The 10,019-nt window shown below is 36.3% G+C and overlaps 1 pseudogene; it reads right to left on the reverse strand.

Moving 5' to 3' along the window:
- Window positions 1-6,381: 6,381 nt before the first annotated feature.
- On the reverse strand, window positions 6,382-6,500 carry LOC123663784 (annotated as a pseudogene).
- Window positions 6,501-10,019: the final 3,519 nt, after the last annotated feature.

The raw sequence follows: 10,019 nt of genomic DNA on the forward strand, positions 1-10,019 counted from the left end.
AAAATATACAATAAAATGGTTGAAAAATATCGTTATCTAAAGTATTGTTACTCCAAAAATAACGTTATGCCGACCTTGGCAAATTACCGTTACCGAATTTTTTACGGTATTCCAAGCCCTAAACAAAAGTCCCTAAATTGGAAACAAAAACGCTTAAACCAAAAATTGAAATTATTTAAAAATCAGTCGGATTAATGTTTTTCTTATTAGATTTTATTTTTCAAAGGATTTTAAAATTGTAAATATTTTTTTAACCGACTTCAAAAAAAGGAGGAGATTACTCAATTCGTTCGTATATATATATTTTTTTTATGTATCATCATTACAGCCTATACAGTCCACTGCTGGACGTAGGCCTCCACAAGTTTACGCCAAAAATAACGTGAACTCATGTGTTTTGCCCATAGTCACCACGCTGGGCAAGCGGGTTGGTGACCGCAGTGCTGGCTTTGTCGCACCAAAGACGCTGCTGCCCGTCTTCGGCTTGTGGTGTGTGCTGTGTGGCTACGGCACTAAAGAATTTAGCCACCCCCTCTCTTCCCGTGGGTGTCGTAAGAGGCGACTAAGGGATAACAAGGTTCCACAACCATCTTGGAACTTAAGAAGCCGACCGATGGCGGGATAACCATGCAACTGCTGGCTTTTTATGTATGTTCGGAGATAACTTCTTAGTTTATGAACTGATTTTGATAATTCTTTTTTTGTTAGAAAGAAGATATTCATAGTTTGGTACCATGATAAGGAAACCAGGATCTGATGATGGGATCCCAGAGAAATCGAGGGAAACTTTCAAAAATCGTAAGGGTGACTAGTAAATTTAATCATGTTTTCATTAAGAACTATAAAGCACTACTATTTAATAAAGGTCTGGAGTCGATCTGATGATGGAGAAGAAAGATAGTCGAGGGAACTCTTCAACAATTTATAGCAATTACCTTCTTTTGAACTTAATTCGTTTCTATTGATGAGAACTTTGCACCTGTATGAGTTATAAGTGCCATTACAGCTGATGATGGAGACAAAAGTTAGTCGAGGGAACTCTTTAACGATTTATAGCAATTACCTGCTGTTTGAACTTAATTTGTTTCTAATGATGAGAACTTTGCATATATATGAGTTATAAGTGCCATTTCAGTCTGGTGATGGAGACGAAAGATAGTCGAGGGTACTCTTCAACGACTTATAGCAATTACCTGCTGTTTGAACTTAATTCGTTTCTATTGATGAGAACTTTGCACCTATATGAGTTACAAGTGCCATTAAAGTCTGATGATGGAGACGAAAGATTGTCGAGGGAACTTTTTTTTTTTTTTTTTTTTTTTAAATATATAGACTAGCGCTTGACTGCGATCTCACCTGAAGTCAAGTTAAGATGCAGCCTAAGGTGGTGCGCGCTTGCCTAGAAGATGCCTATTCACTCTTGATTTAAAGATACCCAAGTTATAGTTCGTTGGAAAAACGGAAGCCGGAAGGGCATTCCAAATTTTTGCGGTGCGTATTAGGAGCGAGGAAGCAAATCGTTTAGTGCGAGATCGTGGGATTTCAACCACATAGCGGTGCAAATTCATGCGATGCCTTGCGGTTCGGTGGTAGAAAGGTGATGGTGGAACCAAATTGTATAGTTCTAGAGCACACTCTCCGAAATATAACCTGTAAAATACCGACAAACAGGCAACCTTGCGCCGATGTTCGAGACTTTGAAGTCTAGAGCGAACCAGCGATTTGTCACCGATGAGTCTTCTGGCGCGTCGATCCACAGAATCCAAAGCAGCGAGCTGGTACTTGGCAGAGCCATCCCATAAGTGGCTGCAGTACTCCATACACGATCGAACTTGTGCTTGGTAGAGAGTAAGAAGCTGTTCCGGTGTGAAGTACTGCCTGACTTTATTGAGGATACCAAGTTTCTTACCAGCAATTTTTGCCTTGGATTCTATGCATTGTCCGAAGTTCATATTAGACGAAATATTTATGCCTAGAAGATCAATACTATCGGTGATCGGAACAGATACACCCCGGAAAGTTGGGGCTAATGGGAATGGACTCCGTTTAGCAGTGAAAAGACACGCTTGTGTTTTGGAAGCATTAAACTTGACTAGGTTGGCGTCACCCCAATCGGATACCTCTTTCAAAGCCAAATTCATGCGTTCAACCAGGGCCTCTCTATGCTCATGAGTTTCAGCCCCACCAGCTCGGGGACCGGACACGTATCTCTCCGTAACAGTGCTGTCATCCGCGTATCCAAAGATACCGGGCCTGAGGAGGTCATTTATGTGAATCAAGAAGAGGGTTGCAGAGAGAACTGATCCCTGAGGGACACCGGCGTTAACCGCCATCAAGTCAGACGAGGAGCCATCTAAGACCACCCGAAATGATCGTCCACTCAGGAAATCTGATATCCAGTCACATAAGCTCGGGGGTATTCCGTAAGCTGAAAGCTTGCTCAATAGGCTCTCATGCCAGACCCGGTCAAATGCCTTCGATACATCAAGTGAGACAGCTAGCGCTTCTCCGTGTTTGTCCAAGACTTCACCCCAGATGTGCGAGGCGTACACTAAAAGATCCCCCGTGGACCTGTTACGGCGGAAACCGTATTGCTGGTCCGACAGGAGGTCATTCAACTCGAGGTATGCTAGGAGCTTTTCATTCAGTATACGCTCCAAACTTTTACACAGTATGGAGGTGATCGCGATAGGTCTATAGTTAGCCGGGTCGGCACGACTACCTTTTTTAGGTACAGGTTGTACGTTGGCAATCTTCCATGCTTTAGGAACTAGGACTTTAGGAATATTTTATTATTTTGAAGTTGGTGCCAAGTAAATACTACAACAACCTGGCTACAATAACAATCACAAACAACACACACACAACAAACAAGTACAAAAAATATTATTAGATATGTCAAAACAATAATAGAATAATAACAGTATTCAACCTAATAGTCAATGAAACAAATTATGAAAGAAAACTGAATACAACTTACGAGTAGATACTAGAGTAGTTTTACTTGGCACCGACTTCAAAATTATAAAATATTTATTTAATCATTTCTGATTAACTAAATCAAAATACGAATTACTTTGTACTAAGTAAATTTATTTTTCGCTTTTTAGTTTCCTTTTTGAAGTCGGTTTTTTTTTTGTTAAAAATTATATACTTTCCCTTTTCTTCTTATACTTTACTCTAGTAAGGAATTATATATTATAAATTACTAAAATATTTTAGTAAATTTAGAATTGAGAATTTTTTTAAATTGTTTTTTATATTAAAAATATATTATATTTTGACGAATTAAAAATTCCCAAGAAAATACTCTAAAAAAAATGTATCCCCTAAAAGTTTACCAAAACATTCCCACTGTCTGCAAAATATCCCTATATTTAGGGGAATATCCCCCAAGTTGGCATCACTTGATTCGATATTTCATTCGCATTGTTATGTTCGTGTAGCGAGGAAAAGAACCGATTTGAAAAAGGTGTACAAGTAACGGTTTCAGCGCGTCATGCAATTGGCTAATAATAATTTGAACAACCTTAATATGACTGTCTTCTTACTCCTGTGCCTCATAATGACCGTTAGTCATTAGACGTTATTCTTCCGGATGCCTTTTGTATATTAACGATTTGTGACTTAATAGAATTTTATTTAGACAATTTTTTTTACGTCTTAATAATTTGTGTGTAAAGTGAAGTGAAATGTTTCGTGAAAATGACTGTATGTTAGTCGAATTGTTTGAACTCTGGTTGAAACTACGTAATTGAGATTAAATACGCCTGCTGCTTGCAGCGTTGGTCTCAACGACGTAGCAAAATAATGCGATGCCATCAGGTCAGTAGTCGTTATACACTAATGTTTTGGTTATTCTATACAAAATCGGGATCTAATTTATGGGGTTTGGGGGGAGAGGTGGTGAAGGGGTGCTAGATTATAGGTATTCGCGAAATACCCAAAACCGAATCGAAGCACCCCATTGTCCACCTGGTCTTGGTCTGCCCTACCCCTAGAGTGTTTTTTGAAGCCGGAGGTACGGAGGGAGGGCAGCCCTCGCCCGCCGCGCGAAAGCGCGTGAACGAATGCGTAGAGGAGCGGCTGAGGCAGCCTCCGCTGCGGAACGGAGCCTGAGTGAGCGTGCTTTCGCACGGCGGCGGGCGGAAGGGCTGCACTTCTCGCAGCGCCGGAGCCAAGCGTTATTCTATGCTCAAAGGTGTTAGGTTATTTTTAACCGACTTCCAAAAAAGGAGGAGGTTCTCAATTCGACTGTATTTTTTTTATGTATGTCACATCAGAACTTTTGACCGGGTGGACCGATTTCGACAAAAATTTTTTTAATCGAAAGGTGGTGTGTGACAATTGGTCCCGTTTAAATTTATTTGAGATCTAACAACTGCTTTTCGAGTTATATCTAATAATGCGTTTTTACTTGACGCTTTTTTCGTCGACGTACGTTGTATTATACCGCATAACTTTCTACTGGATGCACCGATTTTGATAATTCTTTTATTGTTGGAAAAGGGATATCCCTAGTTTGGTACCATGATAAGGAAACCAGGATCTGATGATCGGATCCCAGAGAAATCGAGGGAAACTCTCGAAAATCCGCAATAACTTTTTACTGGGTGTACCGATTTTGATAATTTTTAATTTAATCGAAAGCTGATGTTTATCATGTGGTCACATATAAATTTTATCGAGATCTGATAACCGCTTTTAGAGTAATCTTTGATAACGCGTAGTTACTTGACTATTTTTTCGTCAATCTACGTTGTATAACTCTTCGATGTAATTGAAGTCGGTTTTTTTTCGTTTGCGAGCAAACACAATTATTAATATATATGTTCGGGGATAACTCCATCGTTTATGAACCGATTATGATAATTCTTTTTTTGTTGGAAAGGAGATATCTCTAGTTTGGTACCATGATAAGGAAATCAGGATCTGATGATGGAATCCCAGAGAAATCGAGGGAAACTCTCGAAAATCCGCATATCTTTTTACTGGGTGTACCGATTTTGATGATTTTTAATTTAATCGAAAGCCAATGTTTATCATGTGGTTATATTTAAATTTCATCGAGATCTGAGTACAAATTTGGAGTAATCTTTGATAATGTGTATTTACTTGACATTTTTTTGTCTACCTACGTTGTATTACTTGTTGTTGATATAATTGAAGTCATTTTTTCTTCGTTTGCCTGCAAACACAATTATTGAATATCATATCAAAAATTGACCGCTCCAGCGGGGTTCGAACCCGCGTCTCCGAGTGACCGTGTCGACGCTCTAGCCAATTAAGTTATGGAACGAAAATTTTTGATATGATGATTTTTATATTCGGTTTAAGCGAACCGTGGCGCCGTTTATAGTGGGCACTTTATAGAAACCCGTATTTTTAGAGAAAAATTTCGATCTAGCGGGTACATCGTTCCATAGCTTAATTGGCTAGAGCGCTGACACGATCAGTCGGAGACGCGGGTTCGAACCCCGCTGGAGCGGTCAATTTTTGATATGATATTCAAAAAATGTTTAGAATTCCTAATGTGTGGGTAACACTAAAATAAAATCGTAGAGACTATAGCATTTTTTTAATGCTACATGCTCTATGCATTACTATTTTATAACACACTACATGCTTTATACATTACACGTGTAAGTCTACAATGTTAATTTACCGCATTGTCGACGGCCACTCTCATTTTTCTAAAACAGCGCCCGCCGCCAGTTTCGCGAGCACATCCTCACTCAACTCAACTCCCTCAACTTGGCATCCAGTGTGACACCAAGGTCACGGATATATTCAACCTCTGCAAGCGTATACCCGTCTATTGAGTACGTTCTATTAACTGTAGTCTTTTTTCTACTGAACCTAATTACAAAGCACTTTGTAGTGTTAAGAATCATGCAATTTGTCTGACACCATAATGCCAGGCTGTTAAGGTCATTTTGTACGCTTATTTGCCGACCTAGTGACATAAAAAAAAAGATGGCATGCGAATCAGTGCAAACAGCTCAGTGAGGTCATGTTAGCTTTTGAAAGTGTCTAGTGATTGTGCGCACCTTACATTTTTGGGCAAAGCATTCCACAACCAAACAGCTTGTAAATTGTTGTTTTACACGTCGTTTAATGTTAGTTGTAAAAAAGTCCTTTAATGTTTCATTCTTGTGTATTATGTGTATGCCATGAAAGAATAAATTATCCGCGAGAACATGATTTATTTTGTTAAATTAGAGACTTACGTCACGTTGACGTTACGTTACGTTGACGTATCTCGAGTTTCGAAGAGGAATAGATATTCTAATAAAATTTTTGTTTCATAATGCAATCTCTAATTTTTTATGTTAAGCTAAATTACAAAAACTAAATGAGAAAAAAAATTGAAAAACAAAAAGCGAACGTCATGCGGTGTTCCTAGGCGGTAACCCATCCAATTACTGACCGCGCCCGACGTTGCTTAACTTTGGTAATCGGACGAGAACCGGAGTATTCAACGTGGTATGGACGTTTAACTTCTAAAAAAAACATGTATTGTTTGTATTGTCTAATAACAATAATTGTATTTGCTCGCAAACGAAAAAAAAAACGACTTCAATTGCATCGACAGGTAATACAACGTAGGTAGAAGACAAAATACTAAAATAAATACGCGTTATCAAAGATTACTCAAAAACTTGTTATCAGATCTCGATGAAATTTAAATATGACCACATCACACATTATGCGGTATAATACAACGAAGGTCGACGAAAAAATAGTCAAGTAAAAGCGCATTATTAGATATAACTCGAAAAGTAGTTGTTTGATCTCAAACAAATTTCATCATCATCATCATCATTACAGCCTATACAGTCCACTGCTGGACATAGGCCTCCACAAGTTTACGCCAAAAATAGCGTGAACTCATGTGTCAAATAAATTTAAGTGGGACCAAATGACTCACACCACCTTTTAATTAAAAAAAAAATGTTGAAATCGGTCCACACAGTCAAAAGTTCTGAAGTAACATACAAAAAAAAAAATTTGTCGAATCGAGAACCTCGTTCTTTTATGGAAGTCGGTTAAAAAAGCTGTGATCGTTGTATATAAAGACATTCTGTAGTATATTTAGTATCAGCATTGCCCGTGTGAAGCCCGGGCGGACCCGGTCGTGTCGCTAGTTTCTAACTAAAAAGTTGCTAGAAAACATTTTGAATATCATATCAAAAATTGACCGCTCCAGCGGGGATCGAACCCGCGTCTCCGACTGACCGTATCGGCGCTCTAGCCAATTAAGCTATTATGGAACGATGTAGCCACTAGATCGAAATTTCAGATATGATAATTTTTATATTCGGTTTAAGGGGATCCCAGACAAATTCGGCCGTTTTCATGTGCTATAAAGTATACGTTAAAGTTACGTTAAAAATATCAAATAAATATATGTTGTAACTCGGATTCAGTTTATTAATGTGACTGTAAGATAATTGTATAAAATTCTCTAAATAAAGAGAAATAATTGTTTACCTGGACCTCCTTTCGCGTACAAAAATCGTATAGGCTTTCTAATTTTACTACTTACAATAGTGAATATTTTTTTTATTAATTAAGAATCCTGTACTTAATATTTCTACAGAAGGGTTTTTTATTAAGTGCAGTATTTTATTAGAAAATCGTAAAAATATAATTTTTGGTTATTTGCCGGGCGACAGGCGGCTCGCGGCAGTCGGCCAGAGGCCTTTGTACGGGGAATTTGTGTCGCTCGTCATCGCACGCTGCTCTTGCTTACGCGCAAATCTATTTACTTTTTTTAATCCAAGATAGGCATCAAAATGTAACAGGTAGATAGACTTACTGTTGAATTTTGCAATTGTATTTACTTCAAATAAAAAAATAATTTAAATTATTAATTTTGAGCTGTGTAAATGTAAAGCTGCTTAGCTTGTGGTCTAAGATCCGAACCTAAAGTCGATCTTCACCGAGCTGATAATAGAATAAAATATAAATTTAGTATATCTATACAAATAAAATTGGAGCGGCTGCTTTTAATATTAAAATAACCGCTTTTTACTAAACTCATATGGATGTATACACGATACATACACAAAAATAGCATTTTGACAATTTTTGTCTGTCTGTATGTCTGTTTGTTCCGCCTAATCTCTGAAACGGCTAGACCGATTCGGACGGAATTTTCACTGGCAGATAGCTGATATAGTAAGGAGTAACTTAGGCTACTTTTATTTTAGAAATTTATTTATTTTATAACTGCGAACTGAACAACAAGTAATAACTAGTAATTAATATAATTTTATAGCCTAAATGATCGACACGACAAGAAGAAAATTAAATAATAATTATGGATGATCACAACTTGTACGCAAGCTCTTGGTCTAGGAAACGGATCAATCGCATGTCCTAAGTAGTACAAGTTAGAGCCGGTAGATGGCCGAGTTTAATAACCTTTACGTAATACTGATCAGGTGAAGTGCGGGTGGGTGGGGTGTGGCAAAGTCTAAATGCTCAAGGTCATTGAGAAGGGGGAGCCTCTTAAGCGAAAATATAATTGCTAGAAAAATTCTGTTTTGCTATCGTCGTTCTCTCTTCACGTTCTACTTACTTCCTGTCCAAGGTCGTTATGAGCCTTCATACGCCCAACATTTAAAATATTCTTTTATTTAGCTATTATTCAAAGTATATAATACGGAGAAAAAATTAAATAAAATTACATGCTTAAGTATGAATATTTTATAGTTTAGTTTAAATTTTTTTTGGGAGGTTTTATTTTGAAGGTTCGATCTTCAACTACTGTAATATAAACTCTTTGTACTTAAAAATTATTTTCTACTTTTTAGTACGATTAGTTGTAAGAGCGTGGTCTTTTTTTTTTTTTTTTTTTTTTTAATTTTAGTATTTCTACAATTTATTTCTCTTTAATTCATTGAATCCTTTTGTTTTCATCTTTAATTGTAGTTAATTTAATTGTAAAACACTATCTTAAGTTCTTGCCATTTGTATGTTATTTATATCATGTTATAAGTGTATGCTAGTTAAATGTAGTTATCACTTATTATTAAAGTTACACTCAGACTACAGTTATTGTATATGTACTTGAAATACGGTGTGTACTTTGTTGGTGTACTATAAAAAAAAAAAAAAAAAAAATATATATATATATATATATAAGACCAAAGAGTTATATTCTTTTGTTAAAGCATAACACAATTTTGATTCATCTAAAACAAAGATTTATTTATTAAAAACAGATAGGTTTTACATAACAATTATCACAATCAAAAAAAATAATTAGGTAGGTACTAACCTAAAACAAAGAATCGACAATTAGATGTTCATGCTTTACAATTGTTATTATAAAAACTTAAATAGTTCTTTACACTTTGAATTGAAGCAAATTCACAAACAACTACGTTTTAAAGACATTATAAAGAAAACATTTGTAATCTAATTAATTCTAACTATTTGATTTGGACAAAAGAAAAAATACGCTTTTATATTCTCCCCACTGGTGGCTCCCTCTTGTAGCTTAACTGATAGGTACATACTTAAAAGTCAATGTCACAGAGCACAATCAATGTCGGTGTCAACGTCAACACAAAGCTTACATCACCCTCCTTCGAAATGCAAATTTTTCCAACCCAAGTTGAGTAAAATTTAGCTGTGAAATCTAATAATCAATAAGCATAGGAATGAGCTTTGTGACATGATACAATCCAATAGATTTTGTACCACGACCGGTGTTTATTTTAAAAACTGAATCTGATATTTTTTCTTCAATTTCAAAGGGACCAATTCTAATTTCATCCATCTTTTTTTTGTTTAATTTGTTTCCATAATCGACATATACCTTATCTCCTTTTTTAAATTCATGTTGTAATCTATTCTTGGCAAATAAAGTTTTATTATATTCGTGCGATTTTATTGACCTTTGTAGTGCTATTTTCCTGTCTTCTTCCAAATTTTTTGTTAATAACTGTTTTCCTTTTAATTCATGTGGTAACAAGTCTGTAGACTCACCTGATAGTAAATATTTA

This window comes from Melitaea cinxia, chromosome 20, assembly GCF_905220565.1.
Source record: "Melitaea cinxia chromosome 20, ilMelCinx1.1, whole genome shotgun sequence".
NCBI lineage: Eukaryota > Metazoa > Arthropoda > Insecta > Lepidoptera > Nymphalidae > Melitaea > Melitaea cinxia.